Source organism: Xyrauchen texanus, chromosome 23 (genome assembly GCF_025860055.1).
Source record: "Xyrauchen texanus isolate HMW12.3.18 chromosome 23, RBS_HiC_50CHRs, whole genome shotgun sequence".
NCBI classification, from domain to species: domain Eukaryota; kingdom Metazoa; phylum Chordata; class Actinopteri; order Cypriniformes; family Catostomidae; genus Xyrauchen; species Xyrauchen texanus.
Window position 1 is genome coordinate 17,195,213 of NC_068298.1, and position 26,196 is coordinate 17,221,408.

At 38.7% G+C, this 26,196-nt stretch overlaps 2 pseudogenes; both read left to right on the plus strand.

Annotated features, from left to right (window-relative positions):
* The first annotated feature begins 6,842 nt into the window (after positions 1-6,842).
* LOC127663112 (pinopsin-like) lies at positions 6,843-14,937 on the plus strand (annotated as a pseudogene).
* Positions 14,938-15,496: 559 nt separating this feature from the next.
* On the plus strand, positions 15,497-24,733 carry LOC127663447 (filamin-A-like; annotated as a pseudogene).
* Positions 24,734-26,196: the final 1,463 nt, after the last annotated feature.

Here is a 26,196-nt window from a genome sequence, read left to right on the forward strand (position 1 = left end):
CAGACCAGGCTGGAGTCACTCAGCACACCCTGGATTCAAACTCGTGACTCCAGAGGTGGTAGTTAGCACCAATACTTGCTGCGCTATGAAGGCCCCTTTTAGTTAAAAACATTTTTCTCCCCTTTTCTCCCCAATTTGGAATGCCTAATTCCCAATGTGCTCTAAGTCCTTATGGTGGCGTAGGACAAATCTCAGTTGCCTCCAAGTCTGAGACATCAATCTGCGCATCTTGTCACGTGGCTCGTTGAGTGCATTACCGCAAAGACCTAGCGCGTGTGGAGGCTTCACGGTATTCTCCGCGGCATCCACACACAACTCACCATGCACCCCACCTAGAGTTAAAACAACATTATAATGACCCCGAGGAGGTTAACCTAACATGACTCTACCCAGGGCTACTTGGTTGCTTAGGAAGCCTGACTGGAGTCACTCAGCACACCCTGGATTCCAACTTGTGACTCCAGGTGTGATAGTCTACGTCTTTACTTGCTGTGCTACCCAGGCTACATTTTTAAACTTTAAAGTGAGTCGCTATTATACTGCCATTGTATTGAAAAGACAGACCATTCATTAAAACATCTCCTTTTTATATTCTGCTTGACAAAGCGAGCCATACAGGTTTGAAGTGACATGAGGGGCAGAATATTATGACTTTTCATTTTTGGGTGAACTATTCCTTTATGAGAATTTGTATAATTCTTTTTGTAAAATTTATGAAAACGTGAGATGACTGTAAAGGGAATGTCTCATATTTTGTCTGATTCTGCTGTAATCTTACTAAAAAAAAAGTCTTATTTTTGTTGTGGTGAACCTTAAATGTCAACATTGTATCTATTACAATAATTATCTTGTGATGCAGTGCATCAGCCTTAGCTCCACAGAAAACCTATCATTTATACCTGACTCTGTCCTACTGTTAATTCAGGGCATTGCCAAGAGAGAACTGCTGTTGTTGTGCTCACTGCACAAAGTAGATTGGAAGTATTTTATGACTCCTCTGGCATTTCAGTCTGCCTTTGTTAACATTCCAGTAAAGCCTCCACTTTCCTCTTTACTTTATCTGTAATTCTAATTGTCAGCAGTAATACCTCAGAGAATCCACAATGCACAACTCAATTAGTGGGGTGACCTATAGAAGTGTCACCTTTAAATAGGACATATTTATTTTCTGACATTATAAAATTGTATTATTATCTCACCTCTGTTGTCAGTGCCAATTTCCATGAAAATGTGTCATTTCTAAAACAATACGTTTTGACAGATAAAAATAAATAGATTGAATTAACTATCCTGAGCAAGCTGATAACACTGACCCACAAGTGTCCAGGGATTCTACAGCCAGCCGCTGTATAAATGAAGATTAGTCTGCATTATTACACTTCTAATAACTGCAGTGTCTGTCTGACAACACGTGCAACCTCAAAACCGTGCATGGTTTGAAAAGCCACTGTTATTTTATGTGATTTTACTTATTTTTGTGGAAATTCTACTATTGATAAACAGTATAAAACCAAACTCCCTCTAAATGGAAAATCATCACAAAGGTGATGGCAGCATGTAGGGCTGTAGCAAGGAATTCTGGACCCCTTGAATCTATATTGTTCTGGGCCCCTTTCATATAAAAAAATACAGTCTAGAATTTGTCGGGGGACAACCTGGACCTGTGGGCCCTAGAATCGTTACCACCTTCCCCCCATTAGCTACTGCCCTGGCAGTCTGATTATTATCAGGTATGGGCTTTCCAGGGAGTGGAAAGCTGCTGAGATCCTCCAACCAAATCCAGGTTGCTCCAAGATGACTCTCCTTGCTATTATTTAACTGTAAGCAATTTGAATCAAAACGTGACAGTCCACAACCAATTAAAAACCAATACATTTTGATGGGTAGTTGTCACCTTTTGTTTAGAAATATGATTTCTTTGCAACACTCTTTGAAATTCACTGCTCAAAAGCAGGCTGCTGAATGTGTTTGTACAATGTTTTGTTCAATCAATCAATTTCCCAAAATATGCACTGTGTTGGAGTTGACAACAGTTGATAGTGTCATTATTTAATAAGTTGAATCTTTAATCCTGATATCAAGCTTTGACAGTTTGCAAAAGAAAGAAAACTATTGCCTGTGTATGCCAGTTTCCATTCAGATTTTTGAAAGTACAGCAGATATAAGGTAATAACTAACTGCAAATTCACAGTGAATTACATTTAAATGAATACCATTAAAACACAATATAGTGCTGTAAGTCCTTCTTTGCAAATTACTGTGATTCAACAGCAGAATGCTGCTAACATAACAGTAATTATCTGTTCTTGTTTACAGTGAATTCACATTATAAAGTTGTCATTAACCAGTTAGACGCAAGAGAAGTCCTACTGTGAAATTACTGTGAAAGTAATGCAATTGTTAAACGGGAATATTCTGTAATTACAATTGAATTTCTTTTTTTTCTTTTTTTTTTTTTCGCAGATAATTGCTCAGGCTTCCATTTCCCAGAAAGAAAAATAAAACTCCATGTAGAAAATACACTTAGCATATTTTGCCAAGGTCTAAAATTTTGAACCACAAAACAACAAACCTTTGCTTTGTGGAAAATTCACATGGAAATGTTCAAGTAGGCTACAGATATTCAGCCATGAAATACTGAGAAACAAGCATTTTCCTATTCAGATATTACAAGTGGATATCCATAAATACTAACTTTTTGTGGAACCAAATTTCTAACAGTGTACAGGCACTAAAAGCATAACCTGTTATATAGGTTTCCTTTAGTCATCAACAAATATTTTTTTTTAAATTTGTTTTCTTATGTGCAACTTTTTAAAGCCTAGTAGCTAGTCTCACATAATTCATAACTGAATCAAAGTAACTACACTATTAACCTAAAAATTTGCTTCATTTGGTAACATCTAAAAAACTGTTTTATTCAAGTCAAAGGTATTAACATCACTGTCACCTTGAATATAACTGTCATGTTTAATCTGTTTGTGCCCAGTTCCCGTTCCATAGTCACGTGTTTCATGTCTTGTGATGTCCAGTTTTATAGTCATGTGTTTCCTGGTCATGTGATATCCTGTTTCCCTTCCCTGTGTCTTGTTTTCATTGGTTTATTGTCTTGTTAACTCGTTATCATTTCTAGTTTGTCATTGGTTTAAGTTTATTAGTCTGGTTATCTTGCTTATATTTCTGTCTGTTCATTGGTTGTCTTGTTACCCATGTCCACGTATTTAAACCCTCATGTTTTCCATGGTATTTGTAAGTTATTGTTAATATAGTGCTGTTTGGAAGTCCAAGTCCAAGTCAAGTCAAGTCCAAGTCCAAGTCCAAGTCCAGTTCACGTTTATGAAAAAACTGCACTTGGGTTCTTCACATCTTCTTCGTCTGCCTGTCAATGCCAAGCCACGTGATATGGTCTGTGGGGGCTGGATGACAGCGGCAGGATAAATACATGCAAATTGTGCCGTTGTGATTTAATGTGCTGAGTAATGTCATTTTTCCCACCGTGTCCGATATTAAAATCAGTGCGACACATTTTGAAAAAGGCGTGGGCATTGTCGATATGGCTTCGAGATGTTTAATTTAATTTTTCCGTCCAGCTGTTGTTAAATTTATATGAATATTTAGGTATTTTTCACCGGCACACCATCCTTCCAGTGATGCTTGATTCAACTTACCTCATCTACTACCTGCAAAGATATCAACAGAGCAGCTGGGTTGTAAATTGCCAGGCTGAGGTCACAAATAGGTTGAAATGTTTTATGATGTGTGGATTGTGTGAGTAGGATGCGTTTCATACAAGATCTGGCAGCTGCACAACCTTGGAATAAGATATTGATGTGATTATTCATATAACGAGGTTTGGGCCATACAAATTATGGGAGTTTCCCAGGACAAATAACAAAACGGGGGGAGATGGGTGTAAAATACAGGATATTCCCGGGAAAAACGGAAGTGTTGACAGGTATGCTTTACACTGACATCAGGACACAATTAAAACTTGTAATTACTTTTAGGCTAATATGTTGTCTTTTTTGTACACCTTGATGTCCGTGTACAGCAGTTCAGAAAATTATATACTTTTTGTCATTTGCTGGGAAAACACTCATGATATTTAAACATCGCTAAAGTCTCTAAGTAGAAATGCTCATTTGAACAAAATTGAATTAGATTTGTTTAGTTTGTGAACCAGGTGCTTTATCAATGGTTTAATGACTCACTCAAACACAAAACATGAATTCATGAAGTGTGATTTACAAAAATGTATGTAAATAAAATGTGACATTTATTGTAATAGTTTTTTGATTTTGATATAACCGTAATCTATAAAAGTTGCGAAATTATTGATTTTCTACATAAACACAATTAAAAAAATAAATAGAAAATAAAATATATGTATTCTTTGAATGTTTCTTTAAACGAGGAGTGTAACAGTTCAAATTTCTCACGGTTCGGATTGTATCCCGGTTTAAGGGTCACAGTTTCAGTATGTTCAGTATTTGCAAAAAAATCTATTTGGTAAACACTTCAACAGGTTTGCCCTTAAATAACAATCATTGTTTTACAACAGTAACCATAGTTTAACCATGGCATTTGTGGTAAAATCATAGTAACCACAATATGATATTGGCGTAAATTATTAATCATGTATCAATATATTACTATAACGGCATTTTAATGCCATTAATCACAGCGTATTATTGATGCTTGTGATAGATTACAGCTGGTCAAGGAAACAGGCAGAACAGTTTAAATAAACCTTCACGCGCGTTATTACCAGTTTAGCACTCGTGTTGAGCGATGTCTGCAAACAGTACCTGTTTTGTAAACGTCTTTTGAGCATCACTGTTGTAATTGACTGCAAAAAGAAAATGTTCCCAGAAAGGAGAAATGCATGAGGCTTCTCCATCAGTGTTTCGTTTTCTCCACTTTACATTTTCAACTATTCACAACGCTTGCAGAACAGTGATGTCATCAAGTTGGCACATGTGAAACACTGGTGGAGCGTATCCATTTACAGATCCATTTAGGTGCAATATTGGAGGTTGTAACTGCACCTGTCTGTTTGATACTTTGTTTTCTTGACCAAAACTAGTGCTCCAGATGCGTCATTAAACGTGAGGTGAACCGACCACGGTGCCAATGCTTCCCAAACTGTGGGTGGTTCATTTTTTTTACAGAGAACCGTTACATCCCTACTTTAAACGGTTAATTATTTTTAGCTAGTAATTTGTTTTATAACTTTATAAGTTATTACAGAAAGCGACAATTCTGAATGGATATCAGCTGGCTATCTTAAATGTGAGTTAAAAGGGAAAAAACACTATGTTAAAGAGTGGAATACATTAAATGTGCACATTTAAAATAGTGTCATTGGTGGCTGAGTCCCCCTAACATCGAAATCTTAGAATCGCCCCTGCATTCCTTTACTTACATCAACAGAACTAATTGTAAGGCTTAGATCAGGCAGAAATAAACTCACAAAAAAAAAGGTCCTCACTTTCAACTGCTTTTATTTTCAGCAAACATAAAATGTGTCAATATTTATATAAACATAAAAAGATTCACAGACATGTGACTAACAGAAATGGAATAATCTGGTAATAATCTGGTGTGGCCACCAGCTGCATTAAGTACTGCAGTGCATCTCTTCCTCATGGACTGCACCAGATTTGCCAGTTCTTACTGTGAGATGTTACCCTACTCATCCACCGAGGCACTTGCAAGGTCCCGGACATTTCTGGGGGGAATGGCCCTAGCCCTCATCCTCCGATCAAACAGGTCCCAGACGCCTGGATTGAGATCTGGGCTCTTCGCTGGTCATGGCAGAACACTGACATTCCTGTCTTGCAGGAAATTATGCACAGAACGAGCAGTATGGCTGGTGGCATTGTCATGCTGGGGGGTCATGTCAGGATGAGCCTGCAGGAAGGGTACCATATGAGGGAGAAGGATGTCTTCCCTGTAACGCACAGCGTTGAGATTGCCTGCAATGACAACAAGCTCAGTCTGATGATGCTGTGACACACCGCCCCAGACCATGACGGACCCTCCACCTTCAAATTGATCCCGCTCCAGAGTACAGGCCTCAGTGTAACGCTCATTCCTTCGATGATAATATGCAAGTCCGAACATCACCCTAGTGAGACAAAAACGTGACTCGTCAGTCAAGAGTACTTTTTGTTATAAGTTTTTATAACTGAGACCTTAGCTGCATACAGTCTGTAAGCTGTTATTGTCTTAACGACCGTTCCACATGTGCATGTTCATTAATTGTTTATGGTTCATTGAACAAGCATGGAAAACAACACTCTACAACAAAGATCTGTAAAGTTATTTGGATTTTTACCAAATTATTTTAAAATTACAGTGTTGCGGAAAAGTAACGTTTCTTTCATCTTCTTTTTTGTTTGTTTGTTTTTTTGTTTGTTGTTGTTGTTGTGCTGAGTTTAGTTCCTTAAGGTAGCAACTGCTGGTTACCTCTTTTTAAATTGTACTAAATTGTCTCAAATATTTCATATATCAGATTTTCTGACTCAAGGCAACTAAATAGTGTGAGATAAAGTCTAAACCCTTACAATTTACATCTTAAATGCCTTTGTATTCAAATGCGGAATTATAAATCATTCAAATCTTTCCAAATCTCCTTTTCAATTCAAATCCGTCAATCAGTGAGTAGTGTGACGATCACCCGCGCACCTCTCTCAGACACACGGAGGTCAGTGACTGCAGAAGATGTGGGGTGTTAATGGTGGGCTGCGCCTCAGTGAGGGGGAAGAGATGAGAACTGTGAATCCAGTCCTAAGGAAAATCACAGTGTCAACACCATTTAGCCGAGCTCTGAGGCTGATATGGTCGTCTCCATTTGGAGTTTGAACATTAGCAACAAAGAGAGTTCAGCACTCAATCAAAGTGTCAATGTCAGTTCAGGAAACCCCCTATCACCCCACGACAGCCCTGGCCTGAGCAGGACCGGTCACACGGTGATAGCCGTCTGCCTCGGATTAATTTTGTTGTTTGGATGCCTAAATAATCTCTTTGTCCTGCTCATCTTCGCGAGGTTTCGCTCACTGTGGACACCTATAAACTTTATTCTGCTGAACATCAGCGCGAGCGACATACTCGTGTGTCTCTTTGGGACTCCCCTCAGTTTTGCTTCCAGTCTCAATGGGAAATGGCATTTGGGAAATCACGGCTGCAAATGGTACGGCTTTGCCAATTCGCTTTTTGGTAAATTTTATCCAAGTTCATTCAACAATACGCGTAACAGGTTTCAGAGGTTTCGTTATCAACTTGTAGTGTCTGGTAACTAAAATCATGCATGCATTACTCTCTGGCGTACACTAGGCGTCTAGTTTTGCTGATGAATAAAATATAAATAGCGTCCTCAATAGCGTCTCTTTAATTTTTTATTTTATTTTTTGAGTTTTTACCCAAAAGGTTTATGACAATTATATTTATAAAAATGTGTAATAATTAATAGCAAATTGTATTAAAAACACTTTTAGTAATTTAGCCGGATGGCAACACCATATCTAGCTTATATTTGTACTGTTAGAAACATAGTTTGATTTTTCTTTTTATATGTAATTCCATGCTAAATTATTTTTCTCATACCACATCGTAATTACTCATTCATTATATAAATTGTATCCTTGAGTTTAGATAATAACAAATGGGCTGGATGTGAGCAGGTAACCAATATGATGATCAAAATATTGCATATGCAAATAGTTAGAAATTGTATCACACTAAAATCATCTTGTGGCTATGATTTTGAAACATAAGTATTTTAACATTTATGGATTGGCCCCCATTCACTTCTATTGTAAGTTCCTCACTGTAACAGATATTTTTTTCTTTTTCTGTTAAAACAAGGAGGGACAAGTCTAAATGCATTTTTGTGGTAATAAATATTATGCCTCAAATGCTGTTGATTGAGCATAACTTGTTTGAACCCGGAGCATTCATTTAGTGGTTCTGCTGTTAATAGTCTTAACTTCTTCTTTAACTTTTATCTTTTTCTTCTTTACGTGAGTACTTCTATCCCCTGTGGTTCATCATTTATTCCCTATTTCCTTGTACTTGTCTCATCTGGCACATAGTCAGGATTGTGGGGACCAATTGTAATAAGAATCAGCCATGAAGAAAACCCCATATACTGTAAGTGGTCCTACCCAAATGGTCCTGGGGAGTCATCTGAGCTTTTTGATGTGAAACAAATATGTTTTTGTACTGAAAATTGGAATTCCAGTATGCTCACTATTTAATTGAACATTATTTGATTAACCTTTTTTATTATTCGCTTATTTTATATATTTTTTTTGTCTGTGTATGACACACACTAGACGCATAAGAAAATGTGTCATCAAAAACCCACACACCTTCATATTTTTGGTCCTGAAATAGTTCTGAATACTTATTTTCACATCGTAGACATGCCATTACCACTCACAGCAGAGAACATTGTCTCTTTGGTTGTACCGTAACAAAGAACAATTATAAGTTAATGTCCTGTCTTGTGTCTTGTGCAGGTGAACCACAATCCCTCACTTGACTCGGCTTGTTAAATGTCAGTAAAAGAGCTATGATGATGTCATCACCGCCTTTTATTAATGTAGTTATAGTTTTCTAAATCAACACCAAATCAGAATGTGTTATCATCTACCTTTTTAGAAATAAGAAACACTTCCTTTACATGGCTAAATTCACATTAGATGACACACTGCTGTTTTTGGTCAGTCCTACATTTTCCACATATGCTCGGAATAGGCACAAATTAGAATCACTGACATTTTTAGCTTGTAGGAGTTGCTTTAGAAGTCAACACAATGACATTCTTGCCTCTAGTGATCTGACATTTGAATGGAGAGCTCATTTAAGGCTGTTAATTACTCTAGTGGGAGTGTTGTGACACCCCATGTCTCCCTTCATGTGTTTGCTGTGTAGAGGTTCTCTCCAATAACATGTGGACCTGCAAACCCATTAAAGGAGGATGCATGTGTACATATGATTTTAATGAATGTGTTCCTCTCACGGGTCCAAAATTTTTATTCTTTTATTATTTTTGGTTTTATTATATTATCAGCACAAAATATTAGGATAGAGTTTAAAATTAACTTAAAATTAAACAAAATATACATTTGCATTACAGAATTTTGAAGAATTTGGAATGTCTACCTTTTGCTTCGATGATACTCAAGCTGGCGTGGACCCCACAAATCAGATAATCTATGTTATGCCAGCATAATTTGAGAATATTCCAAACCTTCCTATAAATAGTGCAGATTGCTGAATCTGAAATGTAAGTTTTTGTTTTTTGGTCTCAGATGCTTAGACTGCACTTTATGACTGTACTGTATAACTTAAATTTAACCCTATTCCTCAAGGCTCACAGTTTTTGATCAAGTCTGTGTTGATCAAAACACTGCTGAAGCACAATTGAAATGATATTATCTCAACAGTTTGTTCTAGTTCCATAATAAAGTGTGAAGTTGCATCACTGTTTACAAGGTGATACAATCAGCTGTTACATAAGGGTATAAAGTCACTGTACCTTTTACCGTAGCAGCACTTTCTCGCTCTCCGATGCTGTCTGAAAAATGATATCAGCTACTTAATGAGCACCTTGAGTCTGTGGCTACATAGCAGTCTCGTTAAAACATGACCCCAACTGCAGTTTATTTTAGTTGTTTGAAATAGTGTGGTTATGCAAGGGTTGCCGGTTGTTAGGCTGATCCAGAAATAGAAAAGACATAGCGAGAATAATCTTGCTCTTTAGCAATTGTGCATTTAACCTCAGAAATCTCTCTAGGGACTGTCCCTACTGTTTGCAGTAACTTTCTTTTTCAAAGTCTAAGTCAAATTTGAGTTTATTGTAATTTGTTCAAATGCCTGACAGGTGAAGAATGCAGAACATTTAACAAACAGCATGGCATGTAAATGGTACCCCAAGGTACTTCAAAGAATACCAAGGTATTACAACGATTTGTAAAAAACATTGTAATATCATGATACTTTTTTGTATGTGTGAGAAATAACAGAATAGGGTGTCATTGGTGATGAAGGAAGGAATGAATGGAAGATATAAGGAGAATAATTATGTAATGAATGAAAAGTGCAAACAGTTGCAATTTTGTTTAGTTTACAAAACAATCCGACAGACAAGCACATTTCACACACAAAACTTGTTTTTACTGTTGTTTAACTCTTTGTGCCTTTTTAACTCCGCAAACAGTTCACACAATTATGATCTGATAAAGCAGTGTAACTACTATTTTCTTTCCATATTGACTTTTATCCCAAACAGGAATTGTGTCTCTGATGTCTCTGTCCATCCTCTCATACGAGCGTTATGCTGCACTTCTGCGCCCTACCAAGGCAGATGCAACTGACTTCCGCAGGGCCTGGTTATGTGTGGCTGGATCCTGGCTGTATTCGCTGGTATGGACTCTGCCTCCATTCATAGGTTTGAGCAGCTATGGCCCAGAGGGTGTCGGGACTACGTGTTCGGTGCAGTGACACCACCGCTCGTTCAACAGCATGTCATACGTGGTGTGCCTGTTCATCTTCTGCCTGCTTCTGCCCCTGATGCTCATGATCTTTTGCTATGGCAAAATCCTGCTCATTATCAAAGGGGTAAGTGAGAGACTTTGAGTTGGATCTGAGAATGGGAGTTGTGTTATTTTATACTATAATTTAACTACAATTCCAGGAGTGATGGAATTGTTTGTAACAGTCTGTGTCCGTGGCATTTCCCAACTAACAATTTTTGGTTCCCAGAACGTTCTGGGAATGTTAGTTTATTGTTATTAAAAATACTAACTAAAACGAATGTTCCTTGAATGTTAGGAATTGGTCCCCACCCCACCCCAACAAAGAAAAACAAAAATAAATTGTGAACCCTACACTAACATTAGGAGAATGTTCTGTGTTTGCTAAGTTCAGACAGACTGCCAAGAGTCAGTGTTTGGTAAGTTACTTTAAAAAGTTATTCAAAAAAGTAATGAAAGACAAGTTACTAATTACAACGACTCTTCAGATTAATTCATCTGAAAAGTAATTGTATAGCTAATTAATTTTAAGTTACTTCACAGAAAATGCTTTAGTTTTTCCACTCAGAAAATTCAAAATGAATATATTTTCTTGTTGATTATTGACTCGTTAGAGGAAACATGCTTTCAGCTTTCACAAAATGCAAACAGATGCACATATTATCATAATTCATGTTTTAAATGTATTCTACTTCTATAATATTATTTTAGAAATATGTGTAACCCAAGTAAAGTTATTTAAATTACCTGGCTGCATGGCTGTTATAACCTGGGGATGAATTTTTGTGTTTGTTGTTCCTTTGGGAAAAATTTTCAAAGCATATTGAACCGGTATTGAACCGGTGTGTCACAAAGCAACACACTCTTGCTCACGTGAGACTCTTGTAATATAAAGGGCATTATTTGATTTATGTATTTCTCCAAGATTTTATAAATCTGCAGGCAAATCACAAGCTACTTCTCACTTTCGTGTTACACTGCTGTGATTTCTTACAAATGTGATAAAAACTCTTGTAGAACATGAATTGCTAGACAGCATGAATAGATGTTTACTATTAGCACACACCTATGACCTGCAGTCTCCTCTCACCCTTTAGTGTGTTAAACTAAAGCACTGTACCCGGAAATGTATGGTAGCCGGTGCCCAATTAAAATGTTTATTTATTTTTATTGCTATATGCAACCCAGAAAATAACAGTTTGAGGCTTTAGGTTTATCAGTGCTCAGGGAGACTTTAGTGACTCATCCAGACCTGGTGTGGATTTCATAAACACATCGCTGTGTGTAGGAATAAGTAATGAGCCTTGCCAGTGGGTAATAAGGCAGTGAACCTGTAGTCGCCAGTGCGATTCTATGAATGAATCACCATTGGAGGTATTTTTAGAATGTGGAGCCTTTACTATTGGTGAAAAGCCATTATGTAACATTGTGATACATAATACACAGCCCTCAGGCTTTTCTTAGAAACACAAACATGGAATGCTGATGGGATTTAGAGGGTGAATTACAAGGATCGAAACCTGTGCCAATCAATGGACGACATGTCTGAGAGTGTAATTACATTGCAAAAAATTGTGTCAAAATGCCTGGCACTCCACGCACGCTATACAAAATTGATTTTCATTCTTCCCTTCAACTGAAAGTCTTGGTAATGAAAATGCATTCAGATGCAATTAAGTGGCACTTAAAAGGCTATTTATGAATGGAAGTCACTTTTTGATTTGCATATAAATAATTTGCATAATCAAAAGTGCCAGGCAAGAAATATTATTAAATTCTAGAAATTGAAAGTCCAGTCTCCACCAATAAAAATGCATTTCGTATGCTTATTACATTATTGATTTATTTTTTATTTTGTGTTCAAAAGATCAATTTGTTTTTAACCTCCTATTGATCCAGCAAATTTCTGAAGTGCACTTCCACTCAGGGGTAATAGGAATACACAGGCGAGAGAACACTTAGCCAGCTGGAGCTGTCAATACAATCCTAGTCATCTCATTTAGGACAAATGGAGCATGTAAAAGGTGTGCATGACGACATGTGCCAGTGTAGGTAGGCACAGCTCAACTGATCAGCTCTCACTTGCCACTGACAAGTCCTTACTGCTTATTGGAGGTTTGCCCTTCCATGGGCAACTTGTTGGAGATCCTTATACAGCGAGAGATTACGTCATGATGGGAAGGGGATTGGGAAGGTTAATAGACTCTGGACTATATGAGACACGACATCAAGATTTGATGTATAAAAAAGCCATCTTCCAATCTCCCAGTGATTCACAAACAGCTTATTTACATGGCAAGCTAATTCATACTAAGCACATTTACGTCATGAGGTACTAACTTTAGGATAGTGCATGTTCTCTGCAGCAGGATGCAAGATTTTTTACTTTGAGTTAGATGATTGAAAAGTTCTCTCTTTGCAGCCAGTTAAAATTAAAACTTTAAATATTTTCCCTTTTTGCTTAAGAGTTGAGCACTCTTTCCTAATGCTTAAATGGCTGCTCCTAAACACACATGCATTGTGTCTTCTTTACTGATTCAGGTAACTAAAATCAACCTGCTGACTGCACAGAGGCGAGAGAACCACATCCTTCTCATGACTTTCACCATGGTATCCTGCTTTTTGATTTGCTGGATGCCATATGGGGTGGTGGCCCTGCTTGCCACCTTTGGCAGGAGGGGAATTATTACTCCCATAGCCAGTGTGGTGCCCTCAGTCCTGGCCAAGAGCAGTACTGTGGTCAACCCTGTTATCTATGTGCTTTTTAACAACCAGGTGAGTCTACAGAGGAATTGCGTTCAGAGAATCTGAGAATTATTTTTAGTAGGAGTATAAAAAGGAGGAATTGCATTCAGAAAATCTGAGAAAATTTTTCAGTATGGGTGTAAAATATATCCTGATCAGTGGCAGATCCTGGCACAGACAGTAAAGGCAGTTGCCTGGGGCGGCAGTGCTCTCTGAGATGGCACAAGGCACCTGCACTGCACACAGCTATCGGAGGCTCAATTTATTTTAACACAGCAGTTTCACAGGATTGTGTTCCACTCTCCCCTCTCAACAAATGAGTTGTGACCCAGTGGGTAACACTTTCTGAGCAGCTCCCTGTGCTAGTTTTCCACCCCCTCTTAGTTTAACTGCTGTTTGTGACCTACTCCCTCATTTTGAGTCACTCTGACCCAGAAAAACATTTTGAGATAGTAAAGATTGCTGAACTCTCAGTTTTCTAATGATATTATCATTCTGTTATTAGGTTTTCCAAACCGTTGCTGTGATACAATCATTTAACTGTTCATATATGTTGAGACATTCCTTTTTTCTTCAGTGCATAAAACTCAAAATTGGTTTCTGGGTCAAAGTGACTCAAAATGATGTATTCAGTATTAATCGGATAAGCGGTCTGCCAAAGACAAAAAGTCATCAATAAATATGGATCCACCAATAAATAGGTTTTAGTTAACGACTTTATAATTTTATTATAAAAAATTTTAAATCATGAAGTCAATTCCACAAAGATTTGAACTTTTTTTTTTCACTCTTTAAAAAACAATATAATTTCTGTGACAAAGAGCTGTGTGAAGTCACTGTCCATTTAGTTTTTAAAGCATATTTTATTTGGAGTCTATTCTTTTTATTATTTTACCTTTGCTATAATTTTTTGTTAATTAACTCATCTTAATCTCCCCTTGGACACCATGTGAGTCAAAATTGCTACATCTAACCTAAATATTGTTTTACTAAAATATTAATTCATTTAATAATGTATTAAATAAAAATAAACAATGCTAGTATTACACATTCTGTATAATAAGATACTATACTATATTATACTATACTGTACTACTTATACTCAATATGTTCACAATACAATTATTGACCTATTTTCAGTTTTTCAAAATAATTATAAATCAATGTGTATATATAAATGTAACTCAAATCAAACCAAATCTTGACTACATTTTTAAATGGAATAATACATTGAATCATTAAGTAAAGAATCGCAATCAAATCATTGTCAGATAAATATTTGTAATGCTTTATTTTAATGCACATCTTTATTTCAGTTTCTGTCCTTTAATCTATTCTGTTTCATTCCTTGTTTGAATCCATTTTAAAATTAAGATTTTATTTTAAATAAAATGCATACCAAGTGAAAAGTGTCCTGTTCAATATAAGAAACCGTCTCATTCTTTGTCCGAATCAGTTCTACAGGTGTTTCATGGAATTTCTGAAGTGTGAGGGAGAACCATCTAATCAGCAGAGCAGCAAAGAATATCCCCAAGCACTCAGGCCTTGTGATGGGCCCTCATGGCATCACTGCTTCAAGAGCCCAACCAACAGCCCCCAGAAGAGGGAACGGCACACTCTGAACTTAGTGGTCCACTACACTCCCTGACACTCTCAAGGACTGTCTATGTTCTTTACAGCTCAACATGTGTAATGTTTCATGATAACTCTGTAGTGTAAAATTGACCATGTGATGATTGTGTCCAAATGAGAAGCAGACTTAAACCTCCATCTCTGCACTCTCCGCCATGAAATGTGCTATACATTAACTGAAAAACGACTGCTTTATCAAATGTCCTCAGCTTAAGCTGGTAGCTGTGTTTTTGAACATGGTAGCTGGTTTCAAGCTGGTCAAAGCTGGGAGACCAGTTTAGACAAGTTACCAGCTTGTCATACCAGCTCAAGTTGGTCAAGCTGTTTGTTGGAAGATGGTAGCTGGTCGACCAACTTGGACCAGCTTAGGAACAGTTTGAACCAGCTACCATGTTTGAAAACACAGCTACCAGTTTAAGCTGGAATTTCCAGCAGAGACATTTACAAGTCTACTTAATACTCCTAATGACCACATGAAATCAAAATTGGAGTTTTGTGCCTTTTCAGTTCATCTATATGCTTGTAAACTTCTAAAAGTTGACGCAGTTATTGTTAAGCAGATGTAAACATGTAAAATGCAGTTTTTCTCTTCCAGGTAAAAAATTACCAAAACAATTGATGGTGCACAATTAGCCTGTTTATTAATAAAATATTCTTTGGATTGATAATGTCCCTCCACCTTCTTCTGATTAGCATTAGCAAGTAGCAAGTCATGCTTCATGCTGTAACATAAACTAAAGGTAATAAAGCTGTTTAGGTTGCAGTCCGAGGTCTGTGGAAAACATTACTCGAAGACATGTGGATGTTTTGTTTTACAACACAAATTACACACATTTATACCTCAAATGTGAACTTTGAAGCAATATTTAAGCAATATCAACATTCACATTTGAGATGTGTGTAATGTATGTGGTAATTTATTAAGTACTGTGTATCACACCTTATTTTACAGATAAATCCAAAACTGACATTTTAAAAAACCTATAGGAAAATCCTGAGGAGAACCCATGGCGAATTAGCTGGCTTGCCTACAGATTGATGTCATGGCTGAACAGCTCTATTGACCCCAAGCAATTTCATGGGGTCTTTAAGAATATAAGAATATATTTTTAAATGTAAATAATGCATTAATTGCCATATTATAATGATTGTAAAAAGAAAACCTGATTAAAATTAGAATGAAGATATAGCATTGTTGTCACTTAGCGCACAGAGCACTAGTGTCGGGTCTCGGTGTTGTAGTGCTACAGATGCATAGTGTAATGGCACTTGTCGCCAGTAGTAGGAGCCACTGCCCATGATGTCATACAGTGAGTTGGCATGTGAGTCAGTATCTACCCACTCTCTTAGACGCACTACATTCATAAGAACAGATAGATATCTGAACTGAAAGGAAAGTTTAGTTTCATGTGTTACTTGTGACAGATAGATGTTTCTGTTTGTCTTTAATGCATGAATTAGCGAAAGGCCCAAGCCAGTGGCACGTATTACTCATTTGCAAGATTTGCCTTCATAGAAAACAGTATTGAAACTTTTTTTTAAGACTTCATGTTGTATTTGTAGATTTTAATGCTTCAGATGTTAGAATTTTTTATAGAGTTTGTATGGTTTCAAGTGCCTTTTGGCAGAATTGTGAATTGTTGCATTGAGATAGAGACTATTTATTTACTTCTTACCCATTAAAATGTCTTCTTGTCTTTAGTATTGTCATAACTTATATCAAGTAATGCATTTTTGTTATGGTCAGAGTTTATATGTATGTTTATATAGCATATATAACAGTTAGTTCCGGTCCTCGAATCAGATTGGACGAGAGACGTTCCATGTTCTCTGATGGTCTGACACCATCAGCACTCCGACACTTTACTGTGCGTGTATCACTCCACTTGTGTTCGTGCCGTTCTAAACTAAAATGTAAGAGCAGTGCATATGTGTTAAGAGCTACTGTTTGTCTTTTTTTTTTTTTTACATTACATATGTTAGCCAGCAGGTGGTGGCAAAATATAATTTTTGTGTGTAATATGAGCCAGTTAGGTGATGTGAAGTGAATCCGTCAGCCACTTTTTACATACACCTGCCCTTCATGATCACTTGTACTACTACTACTACACTACTAAAGCTAGGAAGTAACTTTAAATAGCATTAAACGAACAGCTTCAGCATTACGGCTCATCACAGCTGAGCAACAAAACAGACTGATGAATTACATAACATGGGTGCTGTTTAAAATGGCGGAGGACATTGCGGTTTCTATAGTGATTGACCCTTGCGCACCGGCTAACATGAAATGGGGAGAAATACCCCCGCTTGGATGCTATTTTTCCATTGAGAAAGCTGATCTTCAGAAAGCTGACTGCATCTCTGCTTGGGTATGGCAACAGGTGATGGCACTCTCTCCATCTCTCCCTCTCTCTCTCTCTACACACACACACACACACACACACACACACACACACACACACACACACACACACATCCATCCTTGTTTATCGAATATCTTGTTCAAAACAGCACAAGCTGTGATACTATTTCTGAAGTGACATTTTTTATTTACTATCAGAGGCTTGGATGCATCATTTGTTTTGAACCAGCAACAGCAGATTCTGATCCGTCACGTAAGAAAGTAGTTCCATGCACAAATGCGTTTTTCATGACCATATGACCATAAAAATTTACTTGTTCATTGAACTGTTGTATGTAAGCAAAATCACACTCGCAATGTTGCTATATGGCCCTAAATCAGTACTGCTGTAATTACCTATGGCGGCCGAATCACAGCAGTGCTTATGTATATTCACATAATATCACATTTAAAAAAAAATCAACAGCTTATTACATCATTATTCCAGCTAGAGACTTTGGCACTAAAATCATGCATTATAAGCATTTTCTTTCCCCCAGAAAGTGTGACCCACACTCTCTCCTTTTCACAAAAACACTGATAGTATACCGCACACTCCAACCTCTGTGAGTCATACATGCAGTCAGTCATTCATTCTCCCCTGCCCCACTACTTTCCCTAAAGGTGAAGGAAGCAGTAAACAGTGTCTTCTGAACAGTTCAAACCTTCTGCCTGTAATTAACTTGTACTAATAATGTAATTTGAACTTATAAAGTGTTTATGCATATTTTGCTAATGTCCACTTCATCACTGCTTCTCAACTGGTGGGTCGTGACAGCAGGGAAATACAATGCCATGTTCCCCCTTTATTAAAATGCACATTTTATGATAATGAGTTCATTGCTTTATACGCATTAAATATGCTTCTGATCTGCTCTGCAAATCTACCGTATCTCAGAAGCGCGCGCACGTCAACCGGACAGACCACAAAACTGATGCTACCCATTTAAATTCTAGTTAGAATCTTCTAGCTTAATACACTATGAAGTCAAACATCTCAAAAAGTAGACAAATCTGACATTAAAAACAGCACTAAGGAGTAAAAGTCAAATGACACATTATCACCCTTACTAAAATGTATCACGATTTTTTAGTAGTAACAGTAGCCTAAGTATCGTATTTTGACAAAAATATTATTGTTTTATATTAAAAAATCGTAATCTATATTCATGAAGCAGTAGGAGGAAGTACCCAGATGACCTAATATTTCCTGTGAGATGCAGACTGACTGGACAATTAACGATCCCATATTCCCTCGGGAGTTGAGGCGATATCACGTTCAAAACGCTGGATTTAAATGAATGGTGGTGAATCGCTAGTCGGATGGCTCTTCTCAATTGTAAGTGCTATATATACCAAGATAATTGTTACTTGTGCTTAAATGGTGCCTGATAACAAATCCTGAGAGGATGGTTTTCGCGGTTGTTGTTCTTACATCATATATTCAGGTCACAAGACAATGCCCACGTACCCGGATTAAGTGTGTCCGGAATCTATTCATACTACTCGCATGCATACCTAAAAGAACACTGTTTTGCCGGCAGATAAGTGCGTCTTTCATCAAATACGGTACACACTGTTACAGTACACAGTTTTTTCACAGTAATGGTGGTTCTTAGAAACTAGCCATTCCACTTGTTGCTCCAGAAGTGATGAAAATAACTGATGATGGATGAATTGGGAGAAGGGACAAATGAACTTGTTACCTAATACATTCTTAGTAAAAAAAAATTGTTTTCCACATCAAAGCAGCATGTTCAAACAGCAACGGCTTAAAACCTTTATTCCATTATTTCTGTGATTATTTGATTGTTGGTAACATAAAAATGAAGATATAGTAACGTTGAAAAGACTGTTTTGAAAAACATTATGTAGACCTTTTTCACAGACTGTGATGACGTGTTTCCACCTTATTTAGCAGCGTAAATCTTGCAAACTTTTATATGATCATTTTTGTACATTTTGAGAGTAAGTTTACTTTGTGTTTTATTACCCTGGAATTCAATTAAAAAAAAATATTTACCACAGCTGCAAGGGGGTTTCGATTACAGCTGCTAAAAGAGTGACAGTAAATTTGTCTTAATCCACCACTCACTCTCCACCACAAAGTAATTCAAATGTAATAGTGGATTTTTTATGAGCAAATGAGTAAGTGAAAATAATATTTGCTGTGATTTCCCATTCACCGGTTTACCATGCAATCGTTTAATTCTGCTTGAATGGATCCAGAAAAAGCTGCCCGACATGCTGTCCAGACTGGGATTCCTGGGACCAGACCAAGCCTGTGGACAATGCCAGAGAAGCAATGCAGCAGGCTGATGACTGGCTTAGTGTTCCTCAGGTGATCACTCCAGAATAAATTATTGATCCAATTGTGGACAAGCACACTGTTATGACTTACCTGTCCCAATTCCCCAAAGCCAAACTCAAGCCTGGTGCCCCAATGCAACCCAAACTCAACCCCAAAAAGGCCCATGCCTATGGACCAGGAATTGAACCCACAGGTAATGTTGTGATGAAGAAGGCTGTGTTCACTCTTGAGACAATCAGCGCTGGACAGTGTGAGGTACTAGATTACGTGGAAGTTCCAGCCAGCCACCATAAGAAGAAAAAAGTCACATACAACAATGACAAGAACCGCACCTACTCTGTATTCTATGTACCAAAAGTCACTGGACAACACAAGGTGACAGTGCTATTTGCAGGGCAAACACATCTCAAAGAGCCCATTTGAGGTGGATGTGGGAATGGCTCAGAGAGACTCCATCAAGGTCACTGCCCAGGGCCAAGGACTTGAGCCTGCAGGCAACATTGCCAACAAGACCACATACAGTGATGTCTACACAGCTGGTGCAGGAGTAGGAGAGGTTGAGGTGGTCATTGTGGACCCTAGTGGAAAAAAGGATACTGTTGAATTCCAGGTTGAAGATAAGGGTAACAGCAGCTTCTGATGCACTTACAAGCCCTCCCATTTGTTGGGGGACTTATCTCCAAGAGCCCTTACACAGTCCATATGGGAGAGGCCTGTAATCCAAGCCTGTGTAAAGCCAAGGGCCTTGGTCTACAGCCTAAAGGGTTGAGGATACAAGGAGACTGCAGATTTTAAAGTTTACACCAAAGGAGCTGGCACTGGAGACCTGAAGGTCACCATCAAAGGGCCCAAGGGTCTTGAGGAGCCCTGTTAGAAGAAGGACCTGCGAGATGGCTTTTACAGCTTTGAGTATTGCCCCACCACACACGGGAATTACATCATCACAATCACATGGGGTGGACAGCACATCTCACGCAGTCCATTTGAGGTCAAGTCAAGTCAAGTCAAGTCAATTTTATTTGTATAGCGCCTTTCACAACACACATCGTTTCAAAGCAACTTTACAGAAGATCAGCATTAACAGACGATAAAACTTTAATGTCTATAAAGTCGATGAATCATCATTGTGTAATTAGATAAAATACGATTCTTAATCGTGTTTACAAATTATTAAATAATAGTTGTATTAATAACTCCAGTGAGCAAGCTGTAGGCGACTGTGGCAAGGAACACAAAACTCCATAAGGTGTAGATTAATGGAGAAAAATAACCTTGGGAGAAACCAAACTCACTGTGGGGGCCAGCTCCCCTCTAGCTGTATGTGACGAGTTGGGGTGTGAGAATGTGTTGCTAGCTAACATCATGAATATAATGTAAATATTACTTATGTATAGTTAAAGTCATGGTTTAAAATTATTAAACTAAGTAAGTGTTAAGGGTCAGTGTTTAAACATCGATTGTGTTTGAACTGTAAGATAAATGACCAATGTCTTTGAAGTCCATCCTTGATTAATTGCAGAAGTTCACATAGATGCAATTGTCCTTGTTAATTGGCTGATGAAGGCTTTTGTTGGCAATAGTTAGTCTATGCATTCCATTTCAAGACCATAGTCCATCAATAGACCAAGGTGATTCAGGTTGGAGTTGGCACCAGTTCATCCTCTGAAGTCCATCATAATAGACTGAAGTGATGTTTGGCTGGCACCGGCTGCATTTAGTCATCATCATTCAGCGACACGTAGCAGTGGAGTCCAACATGAAGCAGAAATGGAGCTGGATCCAGCCAGTTCTGGTGACCTCAGGATAGGAGTCCCAAGGTTGAGACATGAAAACAAATAAAATAATATTAGCATAGATGCCATTAAATTTATTGCCGAGTTAGAGATCATGCTCAATGTGTCTGGTTTCTGGTTCCGGCAAACCCAACTAAAGCAGCCTAATTGTGGGTTGGAGTATAAATTAGGTGTAAATTAGCCTGGCTAATTAGATGAGTCTTTAGTCTAGACTTAAACTGAGAGAGTGTGTCTGCATCTCGAACAGTGTTAGGGAGATTATTCCATAGTTTAGGAGCCAAATATGAAAAGGATCTACCTCCTTTTGTGGATTTTGATATTCTAGGAACTATTAAGAGACCAGAATTTTGCGATCTTAATGAACGTGTTGGAATATAGCGTGGTAGAAGATCACTTAAGTACTGTGGAGCTAGACCATTCAAAGCTTTGTACGTAGTTAACAGAATTTGAAAAGTAATACGGAATTTAACAGGTAGCCAATGTAACGATGATGAAATGGGGCTAAATATGATCATATTTCTTGGTTCTTGTTAGCACTCTGGCTGCTGCATTTTGAACCAATTGAATTTTATTTATTGATCTTGCTGGACATCCTCCCAGTAATGCATTACAATAATCTAGTCTTGATGTCATGAATGCATGAATTCGTTTTTCGGCATCAGCAACATGATTCCTGATAATATCTCCCAGGGGAAGCATATACAAAGAGAAAAGCAGAGGCCCTAAAACGGATCCCTGTGGCACCCCATATTTTACTTTTGTTTGGTTTGACAATTCCTCATTTACATAAACAAAATGGTAGCGGTCTGCTAAATATGACCTAAACCATGCTAATGCAACTCCACAAATTCCAACATAATTCTCCAGCCTATTCAAGAGAATGTCGTGATCTATCGTGTCGAATGCAGCACTAAGATCTAAAAGCACTAGAAGAGAAATGCAGCCGCGATCAGATGATAGGAGCAAGTCATTTGTAACTCTGATAAGTGCAGTCTCTGTACTGTGATGAGGCCTAAATCCTGATTGAAATTCTTCATATATACTATTTATTTGTAGAAATGAACATATTTGGGAGGATACTACCTTTTCTTGTACTTTTGACACAAACGGGAGATTTGAAATCGGTCTATAATTAGCAAGTTCTCCAGGATCAAGTTGTGGCTTCTTAATAAGCGGTTTGATAATTACCATTTTAAAGATTCTTGGGACATAAGCAAGATATTAAAAAGAGGTTCTGATATTATAGGAGATACCTCTTTTAAGAGCTTAGTTGGTATTGGATCTAACAAACATGTTATAGCTTTTGATATTTCGATAAGTTTTGTTAGCTCTTCATGACCTATGACAGAGAAAGACTGAAGTTGCACATGAGGAAAATTATTAGGCACTGTTTTCTGAGGTGTGATGATAGATGATTGCATAATTCCAATTTTATTTCTGATTATTTCAATTTTATCTGTAAAGAAATTCACAAAGTCATTACTCTTGAGCTGTGATGTAATATCTGGTTCTGTTGAGGCTTTATTCCTAAACAATTTAGCCACAGTTCTGAATAAACATCTAGGATTGTTGTGGTTATTTTCTATGAGTTTACTAAAATATGCTGACCTGGCAGCTTTTAGTGCCTGTCAGTATCTACAGACACTATCCTTCCATGCACCACAAAATACTTCTAATTTTGTATTTTTCCACATGCGCTCCATTTTATGAGCTGCTCCAAGGTGAAGATTGGTACTGAAGCAGGACCACAGCAGGTGAGGGCATGGGGTCCAGGACTAGAGAGTGGTGTTGTGGGCAAGTCTGCTTACTTTGTTGTGGAGGCGTGGGGACTTTGGGATTCTCAGTAGAGGGTTCGTCTCCAGCTAAAATCAAATGTGATGATAAGGGAGATGGCTCCTGTGATGTGCATTTCTGGCCCATAGAACCGGGTGAATATGCAGTTCATGTGCTCTGTAGGAATGAGAACATCCAGCTCAGCCCATTCATGGCTGAGATCATGCCAGCTCCAGGAAAAGACTTCTACCCTGACAAGGTGAAGGCTTATGGTCCAGGTCTACAGATCAATGGCCTTTCAGTCGGTAAACCTGCAGAGTTCACTGTGGATGCCAAACTGGGTGGCAAAGCACCTCTAAAGATCCAGGCTCAGGACCGTGATGGGAACCCAGTGGACGTGCAGGTGAAGGATAATGTAATGGGTCATACAGCTGCAGCTACACCCCTTGCAAACCTGTCAAACACACTTTCATGGTGTCCTGGAGTGGAGTCAACATCCCAGAGAGTCCATTCAGGATGAACATTGGTGCAGGATGCCATCCTAACAAGGTGAAGGTATCCGGACCTGGGGTGGCCAAGACAGGCCTGAAGGCATTTGAGCCAATATACTTTATTGTGGACTGTTCTGAGGCTTGACAGGAAGACATCAGCATAGGGATGAAGTGTGCTGGGTGTTGTGGGACTTGCTGAAGCTGACATTGATTTTGACATCATTAGAAATGACAATGACACTTTTACTGTTAAATACACTCCCCCTGGAGTGGGCAGCTACACAATCTGGTACTGTTTGCTGATCAGGCCATTCCCATATGACACCCATCAGAATCTAGGTTGATCCCTCTCATGATGCCAGCAAGATTAAAGCAGAGGGGCCTGGACTAAATCACACTGGTGTTGAGATGAAAAAACCCACTCACTTCATTGTGAACACAAAGGCAGCTGGAAAAGCTAAGCTCGACGCTCAGTTCACTGGACCCAACAAGGCAGAGGTGGTTTGTGACTTTTGCATCATCAACAATCATGACAGCACCCACACTGTGAAATACACACCTGTCCAACAGGGTAATATGGGTGTCAGTGTATCCTGTGTTGGTGATCCCATTCCCAAGAGCCCATTTGCTTTGTCTATTGCGCCCTCCCTGGATCTGAGTAAAGTTAAATTGGCTGGACTTGAAGACAGGATGACAGTTGGCAAGGATCAGGAGACCACTGTCAAGTCCAAAGGAGCAGGTGGTCAGAGCAAGGTTGGCACAAAGTTCGTAAATCGGTACCCTGTAAAGTTGAACCAGGCTTGAGCCCAGAAACCATTCAGGGTAATTTCATCCCCAGAGATAAGGGACCCTATGAGGTAAAACTGACCTATGATGGAGCCCCCATCCCTGTCAGTCCATTCCCTGTGAAAGCAGTTGCACCCACTGACCCATCTAAGGTGTATGTTCCGGGCCAGGCCTGGAGCGTGCTAAGGTTGGCGAGACTGGACAGTTTGTGGTCGATTACACAAAAGCTGGTCCAGCAGAACTTACTATTGAGATGATCTCAGATAATGGAACAGAGGCTGAAGTTCATATTCAAGACATTGGGGATGGAACCTACCCAATTAATTATATCCCTCTGTACCCTGAATTCAATACTCTGACCATTTACTATGGTGATCAGGATGTACCAAACTTCCCAGCCAGGCTCAGTGTGAAACCAACTGTAGAAACCAGAGGTGTGAAAGTGTTTGGACCTGGAGTGGAGGGTAAAGGAGTTTTCCGGGAGGCCACAACAGATTTCACTGTGGATGCACATGAGTGGCTAAAAGAAGCTACACTGAAAAGCTGGAAAAAAAAAAAATATTTTCAGCCAACAATCCTGCATCTGTGTGGAAAGACCTATAAAGCATCACCAAGTAGATGACACCTCCCCCACGCTCTGTAGAGAGTCAACTATTGGCTGATGAACTGAACATGTTTTACAACAGGTTTGAAAAGCCCAGTCTCACACCTCTCCCCCACTCTGATCTTCACATCACACCAACACCTCCTGGAACCCCCCTCCCCTCCCCTTCTGCTACTCAATCTGCACTTATGATCTGTGAGGAAGATGTGTGCTGAGTCTTTCTGAAACAAAAGGCTAGGAAACTGGCCCCCATCTTCACACAGATCTTCAATAGATCACTGGAGCAGTGTGAGGTTCCCTGCTGCTTCAAACACTCCACCATCATTTCAGTCCCCAAAAAACCCAAATCATAGTATTAATGACTACAGATCTGTCACTCTCATGTCTGTGGTCATGAAGTCGTTTGAGAGACTGGTTTTGGCCTACCTGAAGGACATCACTGGACCCCTGCTGGACCCCCTTCAGTTTGCTTACTGAGCAAACAAGTTTGTGGAGGATGCTGTCAATATTGGACTGCATTATATCCTGCAGCACCTCGACAAATCTGGGTTTTATGCAAGGATCCTATTTGTGGATTTCAGTTCAGCCTTCAATACCATAATGCCTGATCTCCTCTCAACCAAACTGACCAAGCTCTCCATGCCCACCCCAATCTGTCGAAGGATCACCAGCTTTCTGACAGATAGGCAGCAGCTAGTGAGACTGGGGAAACTCCGGGACACTCACTATTAGCACCGGTGCTCCTCAAGGATGTGGTCTCTCTCCACTGCTTTTCTCCCTGTACACGAATGACTACACTGCAAAAGACCCCACTGTCAAGCTCCTGAAGTTTGTAGATGACACTACGGTCATCTGCCTCATTCGCGACGGGTCTGCAAACAGATGGGAGATTGATCAGCTGGCTGTTTGGTGCAGTCACAACAATCTTGAGCTGAACAAACTCAAAACAGTAGAGTTGATATTGGATTTACCTTCTGGTCATTTTGCTCATGAACAATTAAATTGCTTCAGGACTCCCCCATATTTGCATGTATCGATATTAAATAAAAAAAGAAACTACAGCTATACAGCTTTAAAAACAACTTAAAATAACAGTGCAGGGCGCCCCTTCAACAA